Source organism: Mustela erminea, chromosome 2, assembly GCF_009829155.1.
Source record: "Mustela erminea isolate mMusErm1 chromosome 2, mMusErm1.Pri, whole genome shotgun sequence".
Lineage (NCBI taxonomy): Eukaryota > Metazoa > Chordata > Mammalia > Carnivora > Mustelidae > Mustela > Mustela erminea.
Window position 1 is genome coordinate 60760362 of NC_045615.1, and position 14984 is coordinate 60775345.

Here is a 14984-nt window from a genome sequence, read left to right on the forward strand (position 1 = left end):
TTTCTCTCTTCCATTAATTGGTTAGAGGAACTCTTTTGAAGCCAGTTTATATGGATTGGGGGAGAAGTGCTAAAGGAATAGGGGCGGGTACTAATAGTCTGAGTCACCTGCTTGTTCAGATTAGTTGTGACGGTGTTCCCAGTCTTGTAGGGCGCGGAATGCTGTTGTGCTCATCAGTTGTATGGTCTGGTGAATCAGATAACACCAGGTCATGATGGTTGGTTTGATTATTCACACAGTCACTTGATGTCGCATGGTCAAGTGTTCCATCTCTACCAGGTACCAGCAGCAAATCAGGAGCTACTTTTCAACAAAACAAAACAAAACAAAACAAAACAAAACAAAACAAAACAAAACAAAACACTGGTTGAGGAAAATAGATCTTTACTCAAAAACCAAGGAATCCGTGTTGTAATTCTCCTATTGGCACTTATCAGAGGCTTCATATAACATTTCTACCACATGAATTTCCAATACCACTGAATTTGCCCAATCACAAGGTCCAACTGGCAAGATAGTTTGCCCTGGGCTCCACTGAAAACTACAGTTCCCCAGAAAATAGGTTAGAGGAGGCCACCCAAATGTCCTCTTTTGTTGTCTTCAGAACCCAAGAAGGTCTGCCATATGTTTTGCCTTTTTCTTTATTGCTTGTGATGAAAAACACAACACACTGTCACTTACTTGAATGGATAACCTAACATGTCTCAGGACATTGGACTCCTAGAAATTTGTGACAGGTCCTAGAAGTTTTACAGGGTTTTTCTTGCACCTTAATGTTGCGTGCATGGGTCTTACCAAAACATGTGGAGTGCTTATTACTACTTCCTGCTCATGGGGTTCATTTAACATTCATTTTTCTAATAGACTACTGTAAACATTCTATGACATAGCAAGATGATCAAGGTCCCTTCACACCACAGAACAGAAAGCTGACACAGCCCTGCAACAAAACAGTAAGGGCCCACTCTGTCCCTGGCAGTTCAGTGTGATCTATTTCTGACTTCCCTCACTAACTGGAATGGAGTGAAGGGGGCACTTCCAGACCAAAATCTATATATCATGTCAAACTCTGTATTAATTTCCTCCAGTGAAGATCCCACACTGAGAACAGCAACTACCACTGGCATCTCCGCCTGACCAAACTCTGCAGTAATCCAGTCATTCTTTACTACCCGTCTGGTTTTTACACTGTCATTCCCTATGACTCATCTGGTGACCACAAAAGGAATTTAAGTGGGAATGTGGTATGAATCACTATTCCAGCATGAGCTCCCCAGGATGTGGTACTTTCTGTATATAGTCTTAGTGTGAGAGTGGTAGCAAGCAGTTATGAGCACCTATATAGCCCTTCCTACTGTAACAGCAGTCACTCCATTGGTCAGGAAAACAAAATGAACACTGCTTTGGTTATTAAAATGTATCTACTCTTACTACACTTCTAGGACTGGAGAAATAGCCACAATATGGGTCTTCCTGGACTCACTGTTACCCAGACTCAGGCCAAGACTATATCCATCACTTGACTTTCTATTTCAACCAGTTGTCCAGGATGGTGTTTGGGGTCTCTAGGTATCAACAGATTTTTTTTTTTTTTAAAGATTTTTATTTATTTATTTATTTGACAGAGAGAGATCACAAGTAGGCAGAGAGGCAAGCAGAGAGAGAGAGAGGAGGAAGCAGGCTCCCCGCCGAGCAGAGAGCCCGATGTGGGACTCGATCCCAGGACCCTGAGATCATGACCCGAGCCGAAGGCAGCGGCTTAACCCACTGAGCCACCCAGGCGCCCCGGTATCAACAGATATTAAGAGGCAGTATCTAATAAGCCTCAGGAGGTCTGGTATTTTTCTTTCTTCAGTAAGTGGCCACTAGAGAAGGATTATGGCAGTGATCCCCTAAATTCTCACAGAATTTATCAGGGGAGTTTTAAAAAGTATCAGTGCCTGGATCTCACTCCCTAAAATTAAGATTTAATTGGTTTGGAGTATGTTCTTTAGAATTCTCAGGTGTTCTAAAGTATAGACAAGTCTGGAAACCACTGGACAAGGGGAAGGTTTATGGTTATACAACTGTGGCTGCACTGCTGGGTACTTCTTCACAGGGACCCAGTCTCCTTCCATTATCAAGGAGTTCCAGGTCTGTGAATCGGATGGGAGTCTTCAAATTTCACTAGGACAACACAAGTTTGTTCAGAATTTTCCCACCTATATATGTCAAGCAGCACCTCATGTCCTACTTAAGCCATTTCATTTCTAGGGACTTTGTTATCATTTGGTCATTATCCTTCTTTCCCTGCAGGTCAAAACAATCTGACTAACTTTTCTTTTTTGACTTATGGTAATCGTGTCCACCGTGTGTCTGGTTGTTATATGCCATCATGTGGGCTTTGCCACTTTGGGATGGCATTATTCTCTTTGAGATTAGGAAACAATTCTACCACAGCATTCATCACCATCATTTTGACAGAGGACAGCCGCTTCAGAGCTCTTTGGGAATGCTGATGCTCCTATCACCAAAGCGCTTCTTAATGACTTGGTGAAAAGAGAATATCTAAGGAAACTTTGTACTCCCTCCTCATGGTATGCCAGGACCCTGGGATCATGACCTAAGCCGAAGGCAGGGGCTTTAACCTACTGAGCCACCCAGGCGCCCCTTTTTCAATTTTTTAAAGATTTTGTTTATTTGACAGAGAGACAGCGAGAGGGCGAACATAAGCAAGGGGAGTGGGAGAGGGAGAAGCAGGTTTCCCGCCGAGCAGGAAGTCTGACTCAGGGCTTGATCCCAGAAACCCGGGATCATGAACAGAGCTGAAGGTAGACGCTTAATGACTGAGCCACCCAGGTGCCTGTTTTTTTTTTTTTTTTTTTAAAGATTTTTTTTTTTTTTTTTTAAAGATTTTATTTATTTATTTGAGAGAGAAACAGTGAGAGAGAGCATGAGCGAGGAGAAGGTCAGAGAGCGAAGCAGACTCCCCATAGAGCTGGGAGCCTGATGCGGGACTCGATCCCGGGACTCCGGGATCATGACCTGAGCCGAAGGCAGTCGTCCAACCAACTGAGCCACCCAGGCGTCCCATAAATATTTTATTTATTTATTTGACAGAGAACAAGAGAGCATAAGCAGGCACAGCAGCAGAGGGAGAGGGAGAAGCAGACTCCCCAATGAGCAGGGAGCCCAATACGGGGCTGGATCCCAAGACCCTGGAATGGTGACCTGAGCCGAAGGCAGTTGCCTAACCAACTGAGCCACCCAGGCACCCCTAGCTTGTGAGTTTTAAGGTAAATCCTCACTAGAGAACTAGTCAACAGTAGCAACAGAGATAAAGCACTATAGCTCCTCTGTGGTACCTGGAGCTCTCTGCTCTCTAGTCTTTAAACTTGTGGGAAGGGATAAAAGCTAGGGTCTGCTCTTTTTCTCTTCCTCCATATCCATTATCAGAAAGGGTAGCAGAGGGGCACCCGGGTAGCTCAGTTAAGTGTCTGCCTTTGGCTCAGGTCATGATCTCAGGGCCTTGGGATGGAGTCCCATATCAGGCTCCCTATTTCTCTCTCTCCCTCTGCTCCTCCACCTACCTTCAACCCCACCCCTACTCATGCTCTCTCTAGGTTGCGCTCTCAAGTAAATTAAATCTTTAAAAAAAAAAAAAGGTAGTAGAGAATATAAGCTAATGAACCAAATATCTAGACACCTGAGTATGATCATTATGTAACACAGCAAATTACATAACATATACCAACTGAAGCAGAACTATAGGCATATAGGTATTTTAAAACACGTTTTAAGTTTAAGAATTAAAAAACAATTCAATTAATCATTCAACAAATTTTTACTGAGCACCTGCTAGTGTCAGGCACTGAGGATTCATCAGTGAATAAGACAGACAAAAAACTTTCTTCTTGTGTGTTTTATTTTCAGTGGTAGGAAATGGCATGAGGGACAGAGACAAAAACATCAAACAACTTACTATCTAAGGAATAAAACGTTTTAGAAAGTAGTATTTGCTATAAAATAAAGTAGGATAAAGCCGATTGGGAATGCTGAAAAGGATCACCATTTTAAAAAGAAACTAAGCCTAGGGGCGCCTGGATGGCTCAGTGGTTTAAAGCCTCTGCCTTCAGCTCAGGTCATGATCCCAGGATCCTGGGATCGAGCCCTGCATCAGGCTCTCTGCTCACCAGGGAGCCTGCTTTTCCCCTCTCTGCCTGCCTGCCTCTCTGCCTACTTGTGATCTCTGTCAAATAAATAAAATCTTAAAAAAAAAAAAAAAAAGAAACTAAGTTTAAAATAGGAATCAAGAGGATGCTGAGTGGGAGGTTAGTAATATATAAAGAAGGAACAAGAAATCATTAAAAAGCCATGGGAGACTCTTAGGTATGGAAATATGAGTTTAAAGAACAACATAGATAAATTAAAATGAAATAAACATTTTTTTAAAGATTTTATTTATTTATTTGACAGAGATTACAAGTAGGCAGAGAGGTAGGCAGAGAGAGGAGGAAGCAGGCTCCCTGCTGAGCAGAGAGCCCGATTCAGGGCTCGATCCCAGGACCCTGGAATCACGACCCAAGCCAAAGGCAGAGGCTTTAACCCACTGAGCCACCCGGGTGCCCCTGAAATAAAATTTTTAAAAAGTATATCATAGATGGATAAAGATAGAAGGGCTGATCAGATTTTATGATGCTTTTGAGGTACAGAATATCTTTATGTAGCTACAATCTCTAGATTTTTCCCCTTGTGGTACCTAGGGCTTTCACGTTTGAAAAATGTAACATTTAAAATATTTTCAATTACAAAATAGTATTTGTAGATGGTATGACAATCAAAACAGAAGTAAAGCAGAAATAAAAGACCTCATCAAACCCCCCCCATTATCCTTTACATAGAAGTAGTTATTTTTCTATGTATCCTTCCAGAAATTTTCTATGTATAATCAAATATGTATATATGCATGGTTTAAAAAATTTATAAATAGAATACATGTTTTCTGCAGCCTGCTTTTTCTTTTCCCACATTTGGATCTACTCCAGAGACTGAGGTTTTAAATTACACTAAGAATTTCTTTTAGGAGGCAGAATTATAGAGGTAATAAAAAGATCAGTGGTTAAAAACAAGAGACTGTTGGTTGCCAGGGGTTGGTGGAGAGTGGGGATGAACAACGGAGGAACAGAGGGCATTTTTAGGTGAGTGAAACTATTCTGTATGATCCTGTAATGCTGGGTCCATAATATTATGCATTTGTCAAAACCTACAGAACTGTACAAAAGAGAGTGAACCCTACTGTAAACTAAGGACTTTAATTAATACTAATATATCAACATTGGCTTATCAAAGGTAACAAATATACCACTAATACACATTAATACAAGATATTAATAATAGGAGAATATTATGTGTGATGTAGGAACTCTATATTTTCTGCCCAATTTTTTTGTAAACATAGAATTGCTCCAAGAAAAAAAACCTATTAAAAAAATTTCATTTAGAAAAACTATTTTGTAAACTATTTTTGTAAAGCTCTGTATAGGCTATTTTAGAGTTGGAGGCTATAGGTCAAATATTAGGCAGGTTGTAGCTATGGCCCAAGCATAAACTGATTAGTTCTGAAATAGCAAAATAAATTATTTTGAAAAGATTTGCTAATACTGCACCTTGGAAATCTTAAGTGGAATCTACTGTGTTCTTTTGTTTTAGTGGGCTTCATTTAGTAGGCTTTATAGAGCCCAACCTGGGGCCTGAATTCATGAGCCTCAGATCAAATCCTGAGCTGAGATCAAGAGTTCGATGCTTAACTGACTGAGCCACCCAAGTGCCCCAGAAGCCTTAAGTGAAACTTAAAATTTGTGATTTAAAGAAGTAATCTGTTAAAAATATCACATTAATCAAGGGTAGCACATTAAAAAAATGTTTTTCTTTTTAAAGATTTTATTTGACAGAGAGAGAGAGAGAGAACGAACACAGGGCACAGGAGTGGGAGGAGGGAGGAGCAGAGGGAGAGGGAGAAGGGTCCCTGCTGAGCAGAGGGCTCTATATGGGGCTTGTTCCCAGGACCCTGGATTCATGACCTGAGCCAAAGGCAGATTAACTGATTGAGCCACCCAGGCATTCCCTCCACCCCCACTAAAAAAAAACCCAATATGCTTAAGAATTATGAGAACAAAAAGGAAATATAGCTGCAAAGATGTAAACAGTCATAACTGACATGTTGAATATTTTGTAAGTTAACAGGACATGGAAGAATCAGGAAATCATTAATCTACTATACTTGGTGTTGCTTATATTCTTAAACCATTTACTTATAGGTTTTTTTTTTTACCTAGATATGTCCTTAACAAATCGGTCATCAACAAGATATTAATGGGTGCTTTTAATCTAAATAGCACGATTCCATACACAATTCAGTTATCTCAAATTTATGCTATGCACAACAGTATTATCACAAAGCATTTGTTTCCTGTTTTCTTTACTGCCCAATTGATCACACTTGGAGTAGGCTAGTTCCATAAACTTATGAGGTAATTAAGAATCTGTTATTTTAATGATTACCTATGAAGATTACAGTATATATGGAATTTCTATGGCAAAGAAAGGTGGCTTCCAAAAAAGAAAAAGAAACTTCAAAAGTCTACAGAATCAAGCTTTTTATTATATATGTTGCATTTATTATGTTTGCATTTACTTCTTTTTTTTTTTTTTAAAGATTTTATTTATTTATTTGACAGAGAGAGATCACAAGTAGGCAGAGAGGCAGGCAGAGAGAGAGAGAGAGGAGGAAGCAGGCTCCCTGCCGAGCAGAGAGCCCGATGCGGGACTCGATCCCAGGACCCTGAGATCATGACCTGAGCCGAAGGCAGTGGCTTAACCCACTGAGCCACCCAGGCGCCCCTGCATTTACTTCTTAATTGTAATCTTTTTCTAGTCAGTGACTGCAAAAGTGGCATGTCAATACAGTATTGTTTGACTCACAATTTTTCAACTTTATAATAAAGCAAAAACAAGGTGTATTCAGCAGAAACTGTACTTCAAATGTTGAATTAGGACTTTCATCTGGGCTAGTGATAGTGACAACGATACGCTCTAGTGATCCTGGGCAGTGGCAGGAGCCACAGCTCCCAGCCAGCCACGAAATCACCAGCAACAACCAATACATGTACAGATATTCTGCACCAATACAACTACTCTATTTTTCACCTTCAATACAGTATCCAATAAATTAGGTGAGATATTTGGTATAAACGAGGCTTTGTGTTAGATAATCCTGCCTAACTATAGGTTAATGTAAGTGTGCTAAGCATGTTTAAGGTAAGCTAGACTAAGCATGATATTCATTAGGTTAGGTGTATTAAATGCATTTGCAAATTACAGTATTTTCAACTTACGATGGCTTTGTTGTGGCACAAACCCATCATAAATTGAGGAAGAACTCTATACACTTACAGAATTTTAGGGGCACCTGGGTGGCTCAGTGGGTTAAAGCCTCTGTCTTCAGCTCGGGTCATGGTCGGGATCGAGCCCCACATCGGGCTCTCTGCTCAGCGGGGAGCCTGCTTCCTCCTCTCTCTCTCTGCCTGCCTCTCTGCCTACTTGTGATCTCTGTCTGTCAAATAAATAATAAATAAAATCTTAAAAAAAAAAAAAAAAGAATTATAGAGTAGAAAGGTTTTTTCAAAGCTCACTCTAGTCCACCACATGTCTCTAGGAATTTCTAGGAATTTCCCATTAGGCAATCTGCTTGTTTTTAGTACTAGGAAGTACTATGGAAGATGGTTTTAAAGTTTTACCATATGTTATTAATTTACCAACACCAGTTTTGTTTCTCTAATTTTGCCTTTATTTCCAGTTTGTTGCATTTCCTCTTAGAACTGTGGGTAAGACAAAGCAGTTAAAATGTGGTTCCTCAAGAAGAAAGGGGAAGTATAATGTGACACCAAATGCCAAAATCAAAACACTCTTTTTAATAAATTTTGTTTATCCCTTTAAAAATGTTTGAATAAGGGCGCCTGGGTGGCTCAGTGGGTTAAGCCGCTGCCTTCGGCTCAGGTCATGATCTCAGGGTCCTGGGATCGAGTCCCGCATCGGGCTCTCTGCTCAGCGGGGAGCCTGCTTCCCTCTCTTTCTCTCTCTGCCTGCCTCTCCATCTACTTGTTATTTCTGTCAAATAAATAAATAAAATCTTTAAAAAAAAATGTTTGAATAAAGTTTAAGAAAAAATCTTTTTAAGAATCTGCTTAGTTTCTAAATCATTCATTTAACCCCAAACTGCAACCCAAGAGGGAAAGCCTGCAAATAATCTGTTCAGACATACAGGCACATCTAAGCAATATAAGTGGGTTCAGTTCCACCACCATAATAAGGCAAGTATCTCAATAAAGTGAGTCAAATAATTTTTTTGGTTTCCCACTCAATATAAAAGTTAGGTTTACTCTGTACTATAATCTACTAAACATGCAATAGCATTACATCAAACAATGTACATACCTTAATTAAAAATCCTTTATTATTAAAAATGCTAACCATCATCTGAGCTTCCAGTGAGTCATAATCACTGATCACAGATCACCAAGACAAATAATAATGAAATTTGAAATATTGTGAGAATTACCAAAATGTGACAGAAACACAAAGTGAGCAAATGCTGCTGGAAAAACAGTGCTGAGAGACTTGCTCTGTGCAGGGCTGCCACAAACCTTCAGTTTATAAAAAATACAGTATCTGTGAAGCATAATAAAGTGATGCACGGTAAAAAGCTATCCTTGTGTTAGGTGTTCCATTAATTTCATCTTACTGTTCCAATCCATCAAATGCAATTCCCTTACCTCTCTCTTATTCTGGATTTCATATTTCCTTACTAACATGCCCTGCTTTTTCCTGATATAATCCTCATTTAGGTGGTACACATTCTCTATTAGCTTTTTGAGAGAGGATGTACGGAGTGTGAGACCTTTTAGGTTTGAACATAACTTTATTCTAGTCTCATAACTGATAAGTAGGTTGGCTTATATAGAATTCTAGACTAGAATTAATTTTCCCTTAGAATTCTGAAGCACTGCTCTGTTACCCTTTTGTTTCCAGAGTTGTTACTGAGAAGTCCAACACGTTTACCTTTGTGTGCCTCATATGAAACCTGTTTTTTTTCTCTATAAACTTGTACAATCTACTCTTTGTCTCTCTACTTGCTATCTTTATAGAAATGTGCACGTGGTCCCCTTGAAGCATTTTAAGCAATCTTAATAAGATCCCCAACAGCCACATATGATTAGCACTGACACATGCACTATCATCACACTGACCACACAGACGTACAGCAGCCATGGTAAAAAACCAAGTGTAGCTATAATAAACAAGATGTGCTAACAGTGATGTAAGAGAGAAGATAATGCAACTGTGCATGTGTATGTGCCAAGTGGGTTTAGTTGCTTTGTATGTATTAATCCACTAAACTAGTATATACAATACAGCCTTAAGAGGTAGGTATTATCTGTATTTTTATAGGTCACAGAATTTATTTTGGCAGAGCCAAAATTCTAAACAGTCTAGCTCTAAAGTCTATGGTCTTACTGTTATGTTACCTTCTAGTAATAGGTGATAGTAGTTTTTTGTTATATTGCTTTTAAGTATCTTTTCTTGACAAAATAAAAAGTTGGCAAACCTATGTTGATTATCTCAACTAAAAAAATTACTGGTGAAATCTAAAAGCCTGGAGATCAACAGTTTGTGGGGCCAGTAGAGAAAGAAAAATGAAAATTTGAGATGGTAACTGATGAAGCAAGGTCTTGGAGGATGAGCTCTAGAACACAGGGTGCAGAAGACTTGGAGAGCCGGGCAAATGTTAACTATAGGAGGAATTACAGCCACATCTAGAGATGCTGGTGAGAAGAGCTTATCTGTTAACTAAAATTCAGAGTCATCAAAGCTTAAAATAAGCATGGTAGTAACAATTAGAAAGCTTAATAAATAAGTAATGTAAAATACTGAAGATCTGAAGGAATGAAAAAAGTAAATAAATCCAGGAATGGACTGACAGACTAGAAAAAGAGTTTCAACACTAAATATCTTGATAAAGTCAAAGAATAAGTTTAGTAGGAGTAAGGGAGTGGAAGATGTATAAAGAGCTATAGTAGGTTGTGGTCAGAAGGTAGTATTTTTGAATTTAAGATCTCAAAGCCAGAGAAAAGGCTCATTCACTGATGATGATGATGATGATGATACAAATGACAGCAACCATTCATTAAGCACATGAAAACGATTAATTTTATCTAGTCATAACAACCATTAATATAGGCATATTAGGGGAGAAACTGAGGTTCTAACAATTTTTCAATAAAACTCTTACGTTTTTTCAATAGATCTTAACAAAACTCTAAAATTTATATAGAGTTATCTATAACTGGCATTTCCAAGATAATTTTGAAAAAATATGTGGATTATTAACTGCTGTTAATATCCTCCTGGATATTAACACTTATTATAAATCTGTAGCAATTATAATACTGTGGTAATGTCACAGAAGTCATACAAATTGACTGATGGAAAACTACCCACATATGTGTAGAAACCTGTTCTGAGATGAGTGACATAAAATAAAAGTTAAATTATTCAATAAATGCTTCTAGAACGATTGTACATATATAAATAAAATAAAATAAAATTAGATCCCTACCTCATGCACAAAAATAAGTTGATTAAAAACGTAAATATGAAGAATAAGAGTTTTAAACTTTTAGTAAAAAGATAGATAAAAATCTTTGTTATTTTGAAGTAGGAAAAGATTTCTTAAACAAGATCTCCAAAGCACAAAATATAATGGAAAAGATAAATCTGACTACATTAAAACTAAATTTCAGTATAAGAAAAGACACCACAAACAAAGGTCAGAGAAAAGTCTTAAACTGGAAGAAGACAGGTAACCAATATAACCAACAAGGTATTATTTTACAGAAAACATAAATCAATGAAAAAGATGTGCAAAGCATTAGTAAAATGAGTAAAGATGCACAGAGATATCCAGGAGGCATTTGGGACTGCTATACAAGAGAAATCTGGGTTGGGATTAGAGATCTGGGCTAGGTCAACATACTGATCACATTTGAATTCATGGGCCTAGATGAGCTTACAGAAGGAAACTTGTAAAGAAATTAGAGACTTGGGTCTAGCTAGGACACAAAGTAGGCAGAGAATTTACCAATCTTCATTCAAATTCTTAACACTAAATTATAACTCCTTTAGCTTTATTCACATATTATTTTGTCTGTTCTTTTCTAACCATAAAATATCTTTATGGCTTTTAAAAATGGCATCTAAATCTAAGATACAAATACTAATAAAACCAGATTTTGTTGGACACCATGTCAGAAAGTGGTTAGATAAGCCTGTCACTTCTGTGTAGGATATTATTTTCAGTCCCTCTGTTTCACATACTACCAAGAAGGCAGGGTTGTGGAAATGAAATGCAAAGTAAGATATGAATGAAACAAGATTTATATTTGAAAGTAAAAGGAATTTAAGAAAATATTCCCTAAAATACACAGTAAGAATTTTATTGGTGGGGTTAGGAAACTATCACCTTTTATACATTAATGTAGTTTGTGTAATGCATCTCCTCTGAATTATAAGATTAGAGAAAGAAAGAAAGAGAAAAGGTAAGATAAGATAGATATGGGGAGGGGGACCCCTGGGTGGCTCAGTGGGTTAAGCCACTGCCTTAGGCTCAGGTTATGATCCCAGAGTCCTGGGATCGAGCCCCGCATTGGGCTCCTTGCTCGGCAGGGAGCCTGCTTCTCTCCCTGCCTCTCTGCCTGCTTACGTGCTCTCTCTCTCTCTTTCCTTCTCTCTGACAAATAAATAAAATCTTAAAAAAAAAAAAGATAGATATGGGGATAAGACTTCCACTCATTACATTTCCTCTACTTGGAAACAGCAAGCCAGCTATCCACATAAACTGCTCAGGAAAGCCAATCACAAAAGAAGAACTATGTATATTGTATAACTCCTTTTATATGAAGTCCAAGAACATGTAAAGCAAGACAGAATAGTAGTGGTGGTGGGGTAAGGAGACATGGTTGGAAGGGGCACAACGAAGCTCTCTCAGGTGTTGGAGATATCCCACATATACTGATCTGCACAGTTGTCACATCAGATTCTACCTTTGGCACCCTAACATTTTACTACGCTGTATCTCTTAAGCATTTATTTTTTAATTCTCTTAAAGAAAAAACCTTAGAAGCCTAAAGAATCTCCCTCAACACAGCTTGCTTTTTGCCCTTGTCAAGGCTACAAAGCCTCTAATTAAGAAAAAAGTATTTAGGGCACCTGGGTGGCTCAGTAGGTTAAGCCTCTGCCTTCGGCTCAGGTCATGATCTCAGGGTCCTGGGATGAGGGCCCGCATCCAGCTATCTGCTCAGCAAGAAGCCTGCTCCCCCTCTCTCTATGCCTGCCTCTCTGCCTACTTGTGATCTGTCAAATATAAATAAAATCTAAACAAAACAAAACAAATAAGTATTTAGAGGTTATCTCCAATCTTTTCTTCCCCTAATTTGCCTCACTCCCAACCCACCCCTAGGTCAATCATCTCTCCAAGGGTACTTCTACATCTGATCAACAGAAATTAAAGATAACCCCTAAGGGGCGCCTGTGTGGCTCAGATAGTTAAGAGCCTTCTTAGACTCAGGTCATGATCCCAGGACCCTGGGATCAAGTCCCTCTTGGTGCTCCCTGCTCCCTGGAGAGCCTGCTTCCCCCTCTCCCTCTGCCTGCAGCTCCCTCTGCTTGTGCTGTCAAACAATAAAAACAAATAAAATCTTTAAGAAAATAATAAAGATAACCTCTAAAAGAACAATCCAGAGACGAGGATATCTGAGAATATCATATTCATAGTAAACAAGCTTCAGGGTCCTACTTTCACCAAACCAACAGTAAGCTCTCAAAAGGAAACTGAAAAGAAATCCTAACATAAACAACTTTTTTTTTTTTAAGATTTTGTTTATTTATTTGACAGAGAGAGATCATAAGCAGGCAGAGAGAGAGGAGGAAGCAGGCTCCCCGCTGGGCGGAGAGCCCGACGCGGGGCTCGATTCCAGGACCCTGAGATCACCACCTGAGCCGAAGGCAGTGGCTTAACCCACTGAGCCACCCAGGCGCCCCCGTAAACAACCTTTTGATCATCACTTTGTATATAACCTTCTATATTGCTCTGGTTCATGAATTTGTATCTAAACATTTTCATTGAAAGTCCACTGTAATTGTATTTTGAACAGGGTAAATGATAGAAAATTGGTTAATCTAGATTTCATCTAACTCTTTTACTGACGGTTATTTATTTTTTGGCTAAAAACAACCACATATTAAAGATTCCAGAAAACAAAATGTTACTTTAAAAAAATGCCTTCTCTTTCTCACTTTACAATGAAAATACCAAGGGAAAAATAAAGAAGGAAACGTATTTATTACAACTGGCTGTTATATTAAGTCACACAAAATGAAATATTGCACCGTCGGCAGTTCGTTGGTATTACATACCACTATTGGTCAGGTGGGATACAGAACGGTTAAGGAGGCATAAGACAGCACACCACATACACAACATGCAACCAGCACATGCATTACTTCAGATATTTCACTTCAGTAAAAATAGGAAACAAAGTCATGCCAAGGAAAGCGCTGCAAGGAAGTGTAGCTTTCTTAAATTAAAAAAAAAAAGATATTGGGCGTCTGGATGCCTCAGTGGGTTAAAACCTCTGCCTTCGGCTCAGGTCATGATCTCAGGGTCCTGGGATCGAGTCCCGCGTCGGGTTCTCTGCTCAGCAGGGAGCCTGCTTCCCCCTCTCTCTCTGCCTGCCTCTCTGCCTACCTGTGATCTCTGTCAAATAAATAAAATTTAAAAAAAGATATTAATAAGCAATTAAAATTAAAGAACTTCACAGATACTTTAGCTTGTAGCAGAAATTGTACAACATGAAAGTCACTTGAAAGGTTTATATTCTTTTACCACTTTCCTAGTTTTAGTTAACTGAAAAAAGAAAAAAGATGGGCAGAAGGAACTTAAAGTATCTAAATCAGGACTACCGCGGGTCAAATATAAGGAGCAGGGGTGCCTGGGTGGCTCAGTGGGTTGGGCCTCTGCCTTTGGCTCAGGTCATGATCCCAGCGTGCTGGCATCGAGCCCCCATCGGGCTCTCTGCTCAGCAGGAACCTGCTTCCCCCTGCCTCTCTGCCTACTTGTGTTCTCTGTCTGTGAAATAAATAAATAAAATGTAAAAAAAAAAAAAAAAAAACAAATCTAAGGAGCAAAAAACCCCTCAGGGTTACACAAAACTGCCTAATGGCTAGCTTTAAACAGTTCGTCGTTTGAGTATGTTAACTTTTTTTTTAATATTTTATTTATTTATTTGACAGAGATCACAAATAGGCAGAGGCAGGCAGAGAGAGAGGAGGAAGCAGACTCCCCGCTGAGCAGAGAGCCCGATGCAGGGCTAGATCCCAGGACCCTGAGATCATGACCTGCGCCGAAGGCAGCGGCTTAACCCACTGAGCCACCCAGGCGCCCCTAACCTTTTCTTTAAACCTGGCTTCTTGGGGTGAGGGAACGGAGTCAGGCACCGCAGGGTGGCGGGGAGGGTGGTCGTGGTGAGCTTGCAATCCTAGGGCCCCGGCACCCGACCGGTTCCGGGAAGAAAGGGGCCGGGACGAGACGCCAACGTAAAAACCGACGCCAGGAGCAACTCACTTTTGAAAGGCGCTTTCCGGTTACAAAGCACCCTCACATGCTTTACCTCATCGGCCACAGTATCCTTTCTGCGGGCCTCGAGCGTCTACAGATGCGAAGGGCCCAACGTGCACGCGCGCCCTCTTCAAAACCGAGATTCCCCGGAGGGCCTCGTTACTCATCCCTGCCGCGACTCCACACCTCGCGGCCGCGCGCTCTCCCTTGGCGTCCGCGGCGCGCGCACGTCACTCGCCGGCTGCCAATCGGCGCCCAGCAGGTCAACCTCTCC

General features: G+C 39.8%; 1 long non-coding RNA gene across 1 annotated transcript; it reads right to left on the reverse strand.

Moving 5' to 3' along the window:
* On the reverse strand, positions 1-14956 carry LOC116584542. Its single transcript, XR_004283223.1, has 2 exons — positions 14717-14956; positions 1-303 (listed from the first exon to the last, which is right to left on the reverse strand). It is a non-coding gene; the product is annotated as an uncharacterized LOC116584542 (long non-coding RNA).
* Positions 14957-14984: the final 28 nt, after the last annotated feature.